The 16930-nt window shown below is 42.1% G+C and overlaps 1 protein-coding gene and 1 pseudogene across 1 annotated transcript in view; both read right to left on the bottom strand.

Annotated features, from left to right (window-relative positions):
• Nucleotides 1-16930, bottom strand: part of GALNT17 (polypeptide N-acetylgalactosaminyltransferase 17) — a 443754-nt gene that overhangs the window by 300052 nt on the left and 126772 nt on the right. The window lies entirely within an intron of this gene.
• On the bottom strand, nucleotides 1619-15645 carry LOC143667786 (AP-3 complex subunit sigma-1-like; annotated as a pseudogene).

The raw sequence follows: 16930 nt of genomic DNA, 5'->3' as shown, positions 1-16930 counted from the left end.
CTTACACATTATATAGATATCACCTTTTTAGTTAAGGCGTAATGGAGAGGCTGGGGAGAATTGCCTGAAAATGTAGTTCCAGTAGCCATGTTTCTTGAAGATAATTGTATAATGATACAGTTTTCACAATGTGACTGTGTGACTGTGAAAACCTTGTGTCTGATGCTCCTTTTATCTACCTTATCGACAGACAAGTAAAACATATGGATCAAAAATAAATAAATAATAGGGGGAACAAATGTTAAAATAAATTTTGTAGTTTGAAATGTTAGTAATCAATGAAAGGGAGGTGTAAGGGGTATGGTATGTATGAATTTTTTTCTGTTTTCTTTTTATTTCTTTTTCTGAATTGATGCAAATGTTCTAAGAAACGATCACGATGATGAATATACAACTATGTGATGATATTGTGAGTTATTGATTTTACATGAAGAGCGGAATGATCATATGGTAAGAATGTGTTTGCATGTTATTATGTTTAATAAACAAAAAAAAAATTTTTAATTTAAAAAAGGATTTCATGGTACTGCAATGAAGAGGATATAAAAGCCTGACTCTCACTATGGGGGCCAAACAGGCATTGACCCAAACATCCCCATGTGTGTGGAGATGTTAAACACATGTCCTGGCTTGGCCCCAGCTCGGATTAATGTGTGTAAGTGAAAAGAATATTTCTAATAAAACAAAGAAAAGCAGCGTCTGGCAGTCGGCAGGACTGGCTTGGAGCAGATGGATGGAAGACGCTTGCTGCACAGGTTAATTGTGTCACTTAGCCTCACATCACTTATAAAACTGTACAAGGGGGAAAAAAGCTGACCAAGGGATGGGTGGGAAATATGCTGAATTGAAGCAAGCCCTGTGCTGCGACAGAAGAAATGTGCTGGAATCAAATGCATGCACTGACCCTGCAGCCCAGGCCGCTGCAGCATTCACTCAGCAACTGCCAGTTCCCAAGAGCATTCAGAGGGAATTCCTGTTTCTCCCGCTCCATTGCCACAGACCCACCTTCTAGGAGTTTATCCCTAAAAAGGGTTAAAATGGAAGTCAAGTGGAGGACACTAACCTTCACCAATTCAAACAAATAAGTGTTTTCTTGTTGTTTTTGTTTGTTTGTTTGTTTGTTGCTTTAGAATTCCAGTTACCTTGGAGTTTATTTCAGCAAAGAGAAAAAGCTCATAATGTTTTCATGCAATACATGAATGGTTCCTTAAGTAACAATTGTGGCACATAGAATTAAGGAATTCTGCACTTATGATCCATACAAAACACCCATATTTTTTATTATACATAAATTAATGTCTCAAACACTTTTCAAAATACTGAAGCAGCCAATGTATGAAGGCATGCCTTTAGGTGGGTCTAGATATGCAATTTAGAAAACAAACAAACAAAAAAATCACACTGGAACTACTTAATTTCTTTGAAATCACTGAGCAAGAAAAGCAACATTGAAGTTCACATACTGATTTCATACAACTTCTGTTTAGTACCTTCTCTTTAATCCAAGAGCAAAAGTTAAGACTCTCCTCTTCTATTGTTCGCAAACAGCTGCAAAGTAAACTTAGATGACTTTTCTCCTTGGATTTTACCTAGAAGTAGCCTTTTTACATTTTTTTTTTTACTTAAAAAAGGGCAGGTTTGGCAGTTTTATACTAATGTCACTGATGTTAATATTTCTTGGGATCTCAGGAAGATTCGTATTCCTTACAGCTGATACAACACAGGTTGGAGCTCCTATGAAGCCAGCCTCAGATTTCTCCTATTTATTTGTGCATCAATTTGGGTAACAATCTCATTCATGTTGGTCTCCAATACCATTCCCTCCATCACCACTTCTGCAAGAATATGGTGAACCTTGTCAACATGGAAAATTCAATCCAGTTCACAGACATTTTCAAAACCCTTGTCTAGTGCTTCCACAAATACCTGAATTATATCTAAAATGCAAAGTTCACTTTCTGAAGAATCCATACAGAAGACAAAGTATAACGTGGCATAATGTCTAAAAATCAGTTTGTTGTTAAATCCTCCTATCAAGATAGGGCTGGTAGAACTTGGAAAGCCACGGTTTCCCAAGGTTGTTGAAGATAAGGATGGCCTTCATTATGGCTGGGCTGGGCCGGGCCAGCTGGGTGGACACAGGGGGTCAGGGTGGGGGCGGGTGCATGAGCCTTGTCTCAGAATCTTGCCAGTAATCCTTCCCCATCCTCCCTCCCAAATAAGTTTTTAATATCATGTGTACAGATCCACAGAATATGAATGACAAAAATACTGTTCTTACCAGAAAGGATAAACCAAGAAATCAGGAGAGGGATGAGAGAGAGTAAAACAAATTAAAAACAAACCAACCTTGGAAAATGCTGGCCCTTCTCCCCACTCCCCCACCCCCAAATCATCAGTATCATCTCCCTTCAACATGCATCTCACACACACGCACACACACACATACACATACCACCACCACCCCTGAGTAATTAAAAGAACCTAGAAAAGAATAAAATATCTATTCCCAAAGAGCTATTCAGAAGCTTAAAAGCTTCTGAGTTTAAAAAACATGCACCATGCTCTCCATAAAAGACCCTGTTGATGAGATTCCCTTGACTTGTAAGTAAGCTTCTTCTTTTAGGCACTTTACTTTCATGCGGTAGAAAAGATTTGTGTTAAGCAATATTGATTCTCTGCCCTCGACAACTCTGGGAGGAGCACAGTTCTGCACTCCATTAATGCTGAGCTTGACCATTTTGCTGGGCAAAGTGTGCTCCCCTTGACTTTTGGCTTGGCTATGAGAATTGCTTTGGGCAACAGGATGCTGATGGTTGTCATGAACAGAAGCTTGAGAAATGATTGCATGGTTGGTTTGGGCCCCTTGATCCTGCTGTCACCGTGAGAACATGCTTTGGGAGACCCACTGGTCCAAGCATAAGAGACACACAGAGCAGCTGGACCCAACCCATAGCTGAGAACCAAGCCCACCAGAACCCAGGCCAGATCAGCCAAACCTCAGCTTATCCAAAAAACATGTGAGAAAGAGGCTTCACTGAGAGCTCACATTTACATTGTTTGCTTTCAGCACCAAAGAATGTTGGCTGTTGGTATCACTTACTAAGAGAAAAGCCCAGGAAAGAAAAGATTTAGGATATGAGGAGGAGTGACAAAGAAGCAAGAGTCTGGTTGGGCCTGCTAACTTAAAGATGTCTATGAGATATCTAAGCGGAAATGTCAAGCATATGGGTATGGAGTTGAGGGAAGAGGTAAGAGTTGGAGATATAAAACTGGGAGTGAGCAGTGCCTAAATGGACTTAGACAAGTTCCTTGATGAGATCGCTGAGGGAGTAGTGGTAATCAGAGATCAAAGGTGGTCTGGATATTGAACCCTGGGGACACCCAACAGTTAAAGGTCAGAAAAGGGTCAAGTGAAGTAAACTGAGAGAAATGGCCAGAAATGTAGTAGGGAAACCTGGAAATGGTGAAATCCAAAAAGTAACCATTGAATCTGGTAATGCTGAAGAATTGGTGGCTCCTGCAGGATCAATTTCAGGGAACCAACATCTTGAGGGCCAAGAGAACACAGGAGGAAAAGAAGAAATGACAGCAAGTATAGGCAATTTTCTCACGGAGTGTACTATAAAGGAAAGCAGAGAAACGTGGAATGTCTTCTATTCTAGGAATCATTAAAAGAAAAAAAAAATCACCCTGTCAGAAAAATAAAAGTTGGCATGCTCGGGATGTGGTTCTAACATTAGCATAAAGCCAAGTAGTCCAGAAACCCGGATTCTAGGGTCTGCTCTGTCCACCATCAGCTGGATGCCCTTAAACAAGTTCCTTCCACCAGCCTCAAGTGTCTGTGAAATGGAGAAGCAGAGTGAATTAATGTCTAAAATCCCTTCCAGCTCCCAAATTCCATACTCCTCTCTCTGAAACTCCAATGCGAAAATATATGTGACATAACGAGGACATAAGAAAGTATAGCCATCAGCAAATGTGGAACGCGCATCCCCAAAACTGAAAGATTTCCAATGGCTTTCATTACACAGAGTCTATGATTTCATATAACCCTTACCAGTGGGAAATGTTGAGGTTTCAAGCCCTGATTAAAATCTCAGAGCAATGCAGCACCACACGCACACATACAAAAAGAAAAACAAGAAAAGAAGCAAGAGGCAAAATTTTTCTTTATATAGGTAGCCCAAATTTAGCAATGTAGACACTAGCTTAGGATTTATCTATCAGATTTACAAGTGGTAAAATCCAACTCACGTCCTCCAAAAGCAAGCTACTCTGTTGGAGTCATTTTAAAATATTCTCTGAATAGAGCCAAAGTCTGTCTCATCATTTATATCTTCTGCACAGTGGTCCTAATTTGGTCTGTGAACACACAAAAAGCTGCCTTCCTCAGATCTCCTGAGGTATTGGTATTTCCAAGATCCTCAGAGCACAAAACATTATCTACGCAGAACAAATTTCTCCATAGTCACTCTTTCCCAGTTCATTTGACCTACTTCTAACCATGCGATGTGACTTTAGTTTCTTTCCTTGTTAGAGTTCCCAGATGAAAAGGTAAATAGCAGACATACTAGAATAAAATACTCCATAGAGTATTTTATTCCATAGAGAAATGTATAGCCCTGTCTCTCAACATGGTTAACAGGCCTGCCCAGCTCAACCTAGAGACCGCAGGTTTACCCAGATGAACAAGTGGAACATTTTGGGTAAATATTTCAAAAAAAGAGAGATCAAAGTGGATACAGTAGACCGAAAGAAAATACATGCACATCTAAACTTCAGTTATCTTCCACCTCTTGGCAAATGACCTTTATAGCCAGAAATTGTAGAAATGATGTATGAAAAGCATCCTAAATATCTTGTTCTTGGGTATGAGAAGATCCAGAAGCCTTTGGGGGCTTAATGACCCACTGAGCATGTGTGTCTTAAGAGGCCCCAACACTAAAATGCTCATTTCAAGAAAACTGGAGAGAATGTACATGGAAAGAGCATCCCTACTGCTCTTTATCTGGCATCAAAGGGACTCTCCCCAGTATGTGCCTGTGGACCCCATCAGGGTCAATCCACCACAGAGCTGTGAGGCAAGGAGGTTGCCTAATGTGGCCATGCAGATGGTGCCACCAGCCTTTCTTCCCTCCAGATGGTCAGCAGGTGTCACCCGGGTTACCTGGTGCTCATTTAGAATGCTTTGGGGAGCACTTTACCTTAAGATGTATTTATTTATATTCCTCTTTGTTGCAAAAATAACAATAATAAAGCAAAAAAAAAGTCAGGATTTGCGAGAATAATAAAACTACTAAGAAGTAACAAGACAAAGCTCTGGGTCAAGGCTATCCAGTTTATGATCTGGGGCAAGTGTGGGTGGGTACAGGCAGACAAAAGACAGCATGCCAGCCAGCCCAGCTCCACCTGGCATGGCTTAGACACCCGATCCAGCCCATTCCGCCCTCCCTCTGGTTTTGAGTGGCCTCTCAGTGGCCTCTTGTGCCTTGGGTAGGACACAAGGCTCCCCTCCAGCTTCTGCTCAGTTTTCAGTTGCAAACATGTGGTGAGGCTGGTTACTGTGCACTCGGCTACTGCGGTGGGCACAGACCCTCTGCCCAGTGCTTGCTGGATGCATTATTTGATGCTGGGCTGGCCTCCCACATATTCTGCCCTCAAAGCTGCACGTATGCTTTGCCCACCAACCACCCTGTCTTTTTCTCCCTCTATACCCTCTCCCTGTCATGTACCATCTCTATCTCTGAGCTGTGATTTACCCTATTGGGAAATCACTTTCTTAAAAACTGGTGCTGAGCTAGAAATAGAAACCTAAAATTGTGGAATTGTAACCCATACCAAACTCTGAATGTGTTCTACAAGTAATTGATGCTAAATACTTTGAAATGTATTGTTTTTATATATGTACGTTATTTAAAGACAAGGGAGAACATAACAGTGAAGATAGGATTCAACAAATGACTATGACTGCTGAATTATCATATTGATATTTCTATTGGTCTCCATTGTCTTGAAGCAGCTAGAAGAAAAAATGAAAAATTGAATTTTTCAAAGAATTGTAGAACTTTGAAATCTGTTCTATAACTATTTGCTAAAATGTACTTGAAATGTATTGCTTTTTTGTATATGTATTTCACAATAAAAAAATAATAATAATAACTGCTGCTGAGAAGCTGAAATGCATTGGTATCAGATGCTGCGCCACCTGGCCCTGAGTTATAGGCGTCTAGCCTTTGGGTCTTAGGTCCATCTTAAGGTTCTAGGTCCTTCTTAACTTCCTCCATTCCTAAGCTATGTGCCAGAAAGGGCTAATCCACCATCTAGTGCAGCAGTTCATAATTAGTTCACCAAGGAATTCCTGGGATTCTAAGTCCCCTCCAACGACTCTGGGGAGGGAAAGTACAACAAGGGAGGTACCACATCAGTGGGGCTCCAAGACCTTGACTCTTTATCCAGAGCAGCAACATTTGTGTTTAACAAGGTGTCTCCTATACAATTACCTATTTTTAAAAGGCCAGATCCCTGATCCAAGGTCTGTGTCTCAGTCCTGCTGCAGTGAGCTCTCCTCTGTTCTGCCTGAGAGGGGCCTAGGCCCATTGTGTTCCCCAATCACAGCCTCAACTGACACCGGTCTTCCTGGCCCTGGCTGCTTCTCTCTGAAAGCCTGGAGTCCAGAACCCTGCTGGAGCTGCTGGTTTTAGTCTGGTGGGTCTAGAACACATTCCCCCAGTTTCAGCCCTGACCACCTGGCCTTGGATATGGCTTGCTGGCTGTACTCCTACTGATCTGGCTGCTCTACATGTCCCTCTCTATGGGCCTCACTTCTCTAGAGCCCTCAAGACTTGAGACTGGAAGGCTGGCCAGCCTTTCCAAGAGCAAACAGTCTTTGCCTTCTTGACCTCACTCTAGCTGTCCCCTGCTCACTGCTCCCAGCATTTCTAGCAGACCTCATAGGCACTCTTGCAGACATTCTGATAAGCAGTGTGGTACCAGGGAGAATGGGGCTTGGGGTCTACAGACTGAGCTTGGCATTTACAATTTAGGACTTTGGACTTAAATCCCAGAGCCTCAGTCTCTCATCTTGTAAAGAAGGAACATGCATGGGCTCACACGACAAACATGCACCAAGTACTAAGAGTAAGGGTGAAAACAGAAGGCTCCTTGCTCATCTTTTAAACCTTCTTGTTTAAATTCATATGACCATCAAGCTCAGAGCAACCACTTTGGACCCTAATGCCACTGCCTAGACTAGTATAGAAAAGACCTTTCCCTCTTTCTCTGGTGGGTTATATATCTAGGTCAGTTGGTCAGCTGGTCTGTCAGTCTGTAGGTCAGTCTGTCCATCTATCTATCCATTATCCATCCATCCATCCAACTATCCACCCATCCACCCACACACCCATCTATCTACAATTTCGTTCTACTCAAGTCTCTTTCTTCCTTCTGCACAGTTCTCTAATGGTTGCAGTTTTCTAGCTGCTAAAACAAATACCTTATAATAGCTTGGCTTAAACAATTATCGACATACAGTTTTGAGGCTAGGAGAAGTCCAAAGCCGAGCTGTCAGCAAGGCTTCCTCTCTGAAGACAGGGGCCTTCTGGGGGTGCTAACAGCCAGCACATGGAGGCCTCTCCTGGCTTCTCTCTCTTCTGGGTTCTGTTGATTGTCAACTTCTGGTGATTGCCTGTGGCTTGTCTGATTTTCACTCTGTATAAAAGGACTTCCGTAATCCAGATTAAAGCCCAACCCATCTCAGTTGGGCCACACCTTAACTGAAGTAATGCTTGAAGAGGTTCGATTCGCAGCAGGTCCACACCCACCAGACCAACACCATACATGTCCAAACTGGGGAATACGGTTTCGACCATCTCACTAACCAACCACCATATTTGTCCTGCTTAATTCAGTTACTAGTGCCAAATAAATTCGGAGTATTTTGTGTCATGGTTACAGACATGTACACAAACGATTCTCCACTCTTCAGGAATAATTCACTACTATAAAGCAATCCTCTATAAAGCAATACATTACAAACAAAAAAATCCACTTCAATTGTGTTTTATTTAGTAAAGGTAGAAAAATTCACTTTTTCGATAAGGATGAAGGGCAACATGTGCCCCTCTCTACCCCACCTATAATCGTTAATTGCTAATGGTAAGCCAAAATTAAATGATCTTTATCAGAATCTGATTAAAATTAGGTGGAAGATGTTTTTTCTGAGTAGACAACTAAGCGAGTTCTTCATGCATTTTCCTGACAAGTCACAGGACAAAAATGTCCCCTTTAATCCCTTCCCAAGGCTAACAACTGCAGTAGCTCAACCCGTCGCACTTAATTTCCTTTTAAAACCAGGCTTCTGAGGGGGCTCAGCATCCACCACAATAGTTCTTCTGGAAGGACTCCAACGAACAATAACAGCCTCCAACCCAATATGTAATCATTGTTATGCAAATTGCCTTCAAAGAGAAAAACTCTGAATCAATGTACATTTTCTACCCAGACTAGCTGGCTCTCTCTCCTAATTATCTTTTACTGGGCTATGGTTCACCATTTTTTAAGGCCAAAAGTCTCTTTTACAGAATACTCACTTGATACATTTAAGACTTTTTTCTAGTGTTGCTTCCATTCTGGATAATTATTATTTCCTAAAGAGTAGAAAAAACACTCTAGGTTTGCTAATGTGTCTCTTGCATTAGACAGTTGGCCACACTGCAGGGGAACCTCAGCTCCTCAATTACTATTCTTTTTCTTTTGCTCTTTTAAATTTCAACTTATGGAAAAAGTGTCATTCCACTTACTCAGATAAACACCTGGTAGAGAAAAAGAATCATGAAAGTGCATCCCTGTGCACCTGTAACTTAAAGTCCAGACAAACAAGGAGCCGAGATCTACTCACAATGCATAGGTGGTAAAGGTAAAGACTTCTGAGAATAATTTTTACCATGATTTGGAGAACTGAGAGATCAATATGGGTTTAGAAAAAAATAAAATATTCACGCTCATAATATCCAAGGATGGTGAAAAATGATGATCCTGGTTCAACAAGTGGAAAAGTGGACCATGAGCTGGGCTTTCATAAATCTCTATAGAGAAGCCCTCACCTCCCAAATCCACCCAGTGCATTTCTGAGGACAGCTAGGATGGGAGCTGTTTCAGTGGTTCAGGAGGCATCTGATATGGGTACAGCAAATGGAACAAAGAGGAACAGCTTCATCTGGGCATTGCATCAATATACATCGACTAGGCACTTACTATGGGCTAGACCTAGAGATTTAGCCACAAATAAAACAGGCAGGATTCCTGACTTTATGTTCCTTGTAGCCAAAAGAGAAAGATGGACATTAAAGAACTAGTAATAGTAATTCATGTCAATTACGTAAAGTTCAACAAAAGAGATGTACAGGGTGTCAAGAGGGCATATTTCAGGGCTATCTCCCCTCGTCTGGGAGGAGAAGGAGCTCAAAGAAGACTTCTCTGGGAGAAATGAAGCTCAAGCTGAGATCTCAGAAGGCAGAACTGATAGGACATGGTAAGCAGTTATTAACCCCGGGTGCTGGGAGAAAAGGAGTCCCTTCTAACATTTACAATCATAGTCAATTTTGCCGAATTTTCAAGGGTTCTTCTAGTGGTGGTGGCATCAAGGAAGGAGTTAAGGTGAAGGTTTCCATTCAGGGAAACAGGTAATGATTAATGGAAGCAGGAGAAGCTGACAGAGCAACAGCTGGTGTGGGATAGTGAATTATATGCTTCCATCGCAGAGACCCCCAGCTTCCTTCGTAAGCTTCAGCACTTAGGATTCTCCAACAAGCACTGGTGAGCAAGCAACACCATGGGGTGCTCACCAGACCCTTAACACTTGAACATTCATGTTTCTTTTCTAAGCTATTTCAAAAAATTATAATCAGGAGTCAAGGGAAGGTATTCCCAACTGTGTCCCCATTAAAACTCAACACTAAAGAGCTGTGCCACCCTGGATTAATCCTGCAGCTACTCTGGATGTCATTTTCCGCATTTATAAAATGCAGACATTGTCCTAAACTACAGGTTTTCAAACTGCTCTGAAGAAAAGAGAAGCAGGAGTTGATATTCTCCTTAGCTTTTTCAATTTCTTGGTATTCATCCCTTAGTTTAAAAAAAAATCTTCCCTGTTTCAAGCTTTGTTTTTCATAACCTTAAATATTTATTTTTAAAAATTCATTGTGGTTTATGCTTTCAAAAATTATTCTTGTCTTACCAATATACTGATATCAGTTCTCTTAAAGCTCTCCCTTTTATTTTGAATATTTTTAAATTTTAAGGCTGCAAGTTTCAGTTTTTTATTTCCTTTATCCAAAATCTCAATTATTTTGTCTTCCTCTTTTATTTCCTAAAAACATTTCATTTCCCAGTTTTTTGCATTCTTTCTTTTTTTGTTTCTTGCTTCTGTTAATATTCTAGCCTTCTGCCCTCCTTTTGGGATAGCACCTTTTTCAGTCTTCCTTTTCTGAATTTTACTTGAGGTTCTGTTTCTATATTGGCCAGCAAGAGGCATGGCTATAGGAGAGGAAGCTGGGGTTGGGGTGGGGTCTACCTGGGGAGACTGGAGATCTTCTGGTTCCTAAATACCCCTAAACTGCCCAGCGAGACCCTTTCCCCATGCCCAAGGCTCTCTCAGATCTCCTAAATCAGCTCTCAAAAAAACCTCACCAGATGACTTTGAATACCCCAGGGCAATATTGTCCAAGGCACATGTAAGTAACCTGAAGGTGGACTTCCAAGAAATGCCCTACCTCCCCATCCTTCCAAGAGGAACTGATTGTTTTAAAATCTATCCAGTTACATATAAAAGTGGGGGCAAACTAAGTCAAAAGTCTACCACAAGGCAGAAGAAGTGGTAGAAGAGTGGGAGGCCACTCTCAGAGAAGAAAGAAACTGGGGCCACCGGTCTTGCTTTCACCCAACCTGCTGGCCTCTGGAATGCTGATTTCTAAGATGGCCCTCCTCCCTTCTTGACTAGATCCTGAGAAGATACCCTTGATGGTGCTGGGAATTGGGGGACAACTTCTCCCAGCTCAGGAAGGTCATCGAGTGGCTGGCTAGGGTGGGGCTTATCCCAACTAGACTTTGCAAAGCAGGGACAGTTGTACCCCGCTGGGTAGCTTCCATAACTTCTCATGGGAGCTGGTGTTCACCAATAATGTGGAAAACTGAGGAAAATGTGGAGGCCATTTTATTTGGGGTTCAGAGAAGAGGCTGAGATTGGGCTTCTACAATCTCTTGTCTATCCTTCAATTTCCCAAGGAGCACATAATACTTTTCTATGGAGTCTGAGACCCTGATTAAATCTACTTTCAAAACTTAAGACAAAATTGCATTACCTACGATTGATGGTGTTCAATTTTCCTCCAACATATGGCCGCATTGGTTTGCGCGTAGGAACCAATTACAGGGTTCTTTCTCCCCCCACAGGGCCTTCTTTTTTTGCTGCCCAACCATTCTAATTGTGTTTTCCAGCAGCTTCCAATAACAGTACCACTTCCCAGTGAAGGGCCTGGCCCTCAGGCTACCTCTTAACTATAAGAAGCTTCCTTTCCTGGTTGGCTCGCCAGTGAGGCCCACCCCCCATGGACTAGCCAGAAAGCCTGCATCAAATGGGGCGATTGCCAAGCCTAGACACACCACCCTTCCAGGGCCCATGCAGCAGATCTCTGGGCACCATCCACCCTTCTTATTCAGTCACTGGCTTTCCTCAGAAGATGGGGCCCTTATCCCCAACCTAAGGGGCAAAACACATGGCAAATTGGGCAAATAAAAAGCCCTCAAGGCAGATAGTCAGGGAGCTTTCCCTTCAAACTCCCTGTAGCTTGATTTATAGGAAAGGTCAGGTGAAAGAAAAATAATCTCCATAGAGGCTTGCCAAGGTGAAATACAGGACAGCCTTTCCTCTCAAGACTCCAGTGTCATTTGGGGAATAAACCAGATTAACAGTGAGCTGCATACTGGCTTTATCTCCTGCAAAGTTGTTTTTACTGAGCTGGTATTGGGTTAGATCCTACTGTGGCCTTCCTCTCAGCTGTCTTCCCACAGCCATTCCTGAGCTTTTCACTTTCCCCATCTTCTTCTTTCTATACCCAGAATACCAGAACCTTCTATACACAGAATCTTGACTATGTTTGCAGTAGCAGTTGCTCAGCCCCTAGGATGAATTCTGGCTGGCCTAAACCAATAACTCCCTTCTGCCTGACACCTTCTCAGCCCTCTTGCTTCTGGGTGTGGCCATGTGACCTTGCTCTGGCCAATGGGATGGAAGGGGAAGTCTTCTAAGGAGACTCTGGAAAGGTTCTTCCTCCCTGCCAAAGGCACGCCCTTTTCTAATGACCATATCTGGGATGCTGCTGTTTGGACACAGTGTTGGGAGCAACCAAGAGCAGACTTGACTTTATCAAGCTGCTGAATGAGCCTGCTGTCGCTGACCTCCAGAATTCCAGTTGAGTAAAAAGTACGTGCCTTTATGCTTTCAGATGCTGTTAGGTATCCTGTTATCTGCAACCAAATGCAAACAGGCATATAAAACATGAGGTTTTATTTGCTAAAAAAATTCTGTAGAAGACATGGTCTCCTGTGTGATTCAGGTGTCTTTGAGGATGACTTGGAGGAAATTTCTTTAGGGTCTCAGCACCAGGCATGGGATGTGCTGCTTTGGACAGGCCTTATCTTGAAGGCAGTATGAACTATCTGGGTGATATTTCTCTCTTGGTATAGGCTGGTGGAAAGACTAGATCCAAATGTGGACCCCATTTCTAGCAAACGTACTGAACTTTACAGCATATGCTATTTATATTCAAGTGATGGCTAGCTTCACCCTCGCTATTCTTAATTCCTTAGCAGAGCTGTCACTATCATTACAACATAATATTCTGTACTGTAAGGATAGTTCAGTGGGATGTAATGTTTATGCTGTGACAAATCTTTTCTGGAGTTAATAAGTGAATACCTATATATAAAGATATTTGCGGGGAACTGTTGCGAGAAAGGTGACAAAATGGAGGTCCAAAAAAAGGTTATGGGGACTCAGTGTCGGGCTGGAGGGGAACATGCAGGGCTTCCCCAAGGAGGTGGCATATAAACTCTATTCCGAAGCATGCTCAATGTAAACCAGGCCAAAGAGGAGTAGAAACATATTCTTAGCAGAAGGAATGGCCCACACCTCAAATCACAGAAGAGACACAATTAAGGAAAAATGAGAAAAGGAGAGCTGGGGTATGTAGGCTGGCTGGGCTGGAAAGACAGAAATCAGATTGCAAATCTCGGATTTTAGTCGCAGTAAACCATGTGATGTTTTAAGTAGGGAGGAGAAAGGAAATGATCAGGTCTGTGTTAGTATGATACAAATATAGGAAAAATGATACTAAAGGGAGAAAATACCAGTTAGAAAGTGATGTCAGTTGTCCCAGTCAGATTAAAAAAGGCCTGAAGTGGTGGGTATAGAGAGCAAACAGAAAGGAGAAACAGTTTAGAATTAGAACCAAGAGAATAAAGCTATTTTGAATTCTGCACTACCCATCATACCCATTCATTCATTCATTCATTCAACTAATGCTTATTCATATCCTGCAAAGTACCTGACACTCTGCAAAACTCTAGGGATCCAGAGAGCTTTCAGTCTAGTCTGGAGATAGGCAAGTTTCCAGGAATCCCTTCGAGGAGAGGATGCTCAATATAAAACTACTAAATCAAATTGAGGGGAGAAGAATTTGAAATAGGATTTCAGCAAATTGTATTCACCCTTCCCCCACCCCTGTCCGAGGAAGGCATAGAGCTCTGGGCCTCTACTGAAAGCAGTTCGATAAAACGCAGTGCTGAGAAATGAGAAAGGAAGCCAAGCTGTCTGGGTGTCAGGATGAACCCTGAAACACAGATGAGATTACATGTCAACACAAATCCCAGGATGAGAAGCCACTGTACCCATCTCCAAGCTGCAATTTGAACCTTTTTTCTTCCTCTGCTTATATCCTCATAGGCTTGACAAATGTGAGTCACCAGGATGAGAATAGCGCCATTCCTAAATAGCAGACCTTCATATACTCTGCTTCTCTTTCTGTTTTTGCTATCTTTCAAACACCTTCCCCTCATGCGGCAAACTCCCCTCTGATCTGGAGGCTTCAGACTTCCCAGGAGTAGACAAAGCAGCAAAGGCCAGCACACAGGGCCCAGGCAGGCACTTCCCACCTCCTGCCTATGGTGCCCATTTTCTCCCCAAGGTCTAGCTCAGCCTCTTGCTGATAATGAGAAATTGTGAACTAAGAGTCCTAATTAAGGAAACTTTACAATCTCTCCAAGACAGAGTCACATAGAGAGAAAGAAAAAATAATGCTTCCACCATGCACATCCTTCCCTTCCAAAAATACTGCTTTATCCATAGCCCACCAACCACCTGGGATTTAGGTTTAGCTTCTTATTTCTGGTTCATTTCTACCAAACATGCTTAAGAGAGTACTTTTAAAAGTGTTCTTACCTCCAGGAAGTCTTCCTTGATTGCCTCTACTCTCCACTCCCTTAACATCTATATCTATTCTGGCAGACACATGCTGTATTATAAATTTCTGCTTAATTGCCTGTCTCTTCCAACAGACAGTGAACTTCCTTTCTCTTGGTAGGAACTGGGTCTTATTGTCTTTACACTACCCCTGATGCAGTAAGGCATATGTAGCAGGCATTCAAAAATGTGGCTGAATAATTAGTCCTACTTAAGGGGAGCAGTTTCTACATCCAACCACTTGGTTAATAACTATGATCTCTGGTGGCATCTAAAACATTAGCAGAAATATGGAAACCTCTTTGGATCAGAGGGTGCCCATGATGCCAGGTAATTAGACCCATGAGTCCTTTGCCACTGAATCATGTGGAACTGTGAAAGTAACAACGGAGACAGTGGCCCACCCAACCCTCGCCTGATCCCCCTCTCACCTGCCACCCACACCCCTCTACCCCTGTCCCTTACTGCTTTCATGAATTCTACCCAACAAACTGGTGCTTGGGGGAAAACAGGCCGATGGACTGCCTGCATTTAATACAAATGAATGTCAGAAATACCATCTTCACGAAATGAGAGGGCCAGATTTTAAGAACAACTGCTAACAATTTCATTTCTTTCTCTGAATTTTCAGGGCAGAACCTGCCATCCTGAAGGATAGGAAAATTATTTTCTTCTCATGGCTAAGTTAAAAAGAAAGAAATTGAGGAGATTTAGCCTAGAGTCAGCTTTGATTTACAACTTAAAGATAGCTATCCAAAGAAGAGAGAAACAGGGTAAAAGCAGCTAAAATAAGGAATCTTTATTAGCATTTTTCTTAATCCAGCAAGAAGGGGTATGGCAGAGAAACAAAACAAAACCAAAAAAATTCTGAAGAACTAGCCAAATTAAAATGTGCTCAAAGCCTTTTTGCTCCAAATCTGATGATCATTGATAGAAGAAAAATAATGAAGTTAGAGGTTGTTTTAGTTTGTTAAAGCTGTTGGGATGCAATGTTCTGAAATGGAACGGATTTTCAAAAGAGAATTCATTAAGTTGCAAATTTATAGCTCTCAGGCCATGAAAATGTCCAAATTATGGCATCAACAAGAGGTTACCTTAACTCCAAAGAAAGGATCGATGATGTTCATGGTTCCTCTCTCAGCTGGGAGGGCACAAGGCAACATCTGCTAGCTTTCTCTTCCAGTTTCTTATTTCATGAAGCTCCCTTGGGGGCATTTTCCTTTTCCATCTCCAATGGTCTCTGGCTCTGTGGGCTCTGTTGGATCTAAACCTTTTTCCAAAATGGTTCCCTCTTCAAGGGTTCCAGTAAGCAACGCCACCTTGAACGGATGTAAACAACCTAATCAAGAGGCAACACCCACAATTAGGTGGGTCACATCTCCATGGAAACATGCTCTTTCTCTTTCCCTATAGAAGAAAGTATACCGAACTTCTAGGTGAAAAGGCAATGGATCCTGATTTAGCAGATCATTTTTCAACAGAAACACTGGGGAGAGAAGCACAAACCTAAGAATTCTAAACTAAAGGAATCCTTTTGACACAAATAGGCAAGTGGAAGCAATTTGCTTCTTGGGAGCCCTGCAATCTGAGTGTTCCCCAGTTGATCAGATCTTGGTAAAGTCAAAAAAAAAAAAAAATGATTCCCTTGGTGCATTACCTTATAAAATATGCATGCAATCCAACATAATCAAAGCCTTCCCCATTTTCAGTGGTTTACCCAATAACTGACATAAACTAACAGAGAGTACATATTCAGGGCCATTGGATAATTTTCCCAAAACCTTTAAAGCTTCAGAGTGGGAGAACCAAGATCTGAACCCACTTCATCACCCCCTCCCATGCCTGTTTCCATCTGTACACTGATGACTCTCTAATCCACTCTCCAAACTTTTTATTTACCTTATCTTTAGATCCAAAGATATAGCTACTGACTCTTTATCCACTTAACTGGTCCAAAATGGAAGTCATCATTTTTTTACCTGTAAATGTTTTCCCAGTGGGAAAAAATATTGGACTCTTGGGTAAAGACAGCAGACTGAACACACACCTATAATTTCCCTCTTTCCACAAACTCTCACTAACACTTAAGAAAAGCAATTTCATTTCTAAGGCATAAACCCTTAAGGATGGGGAGTGCAGCAAAGAGGCTAATAGTAACCGAATTTTGGAAATTTAAAAGCACACGAATGAGTGAGAGCAAACCTCGCCGACATGAGAAAGCTGCATCGTAAGTCAACAGTAAGGAAAGGTGAGCACGAGCCTGATTTCTTCCACAGAATCCTGTAAGTATGCAGGACCTGGTGGCACCAACCCTTCAAGAAAAAATATGCAGATTAGCTGATAGCCTTCAGCTCTTAGCTCCTTTAGGATCTTCCTTGATTTAGGAGCTGCGGCCAGGCTCTTCTTGGGCAG

Source organism: Tamandua tetradactyla, chromosome 23 (assembly GCF_023851605.1).
Source record: "Tamandua tetradactyla isolate mTamTet1 chromosome 23, mTamTet1.pri, whole genome shotgun sequence".
Taxonomy (NCBI): domain Eukaryota; kingdom Metazoa; phylum Chordata; class Mammalia; order Pilosa; family Myrmecophagidae; genus Tamandua; species Tamandua tetradactyla.
This window is presented reverse-complemented; position numbering and strand designations above follow the sequence as displayed.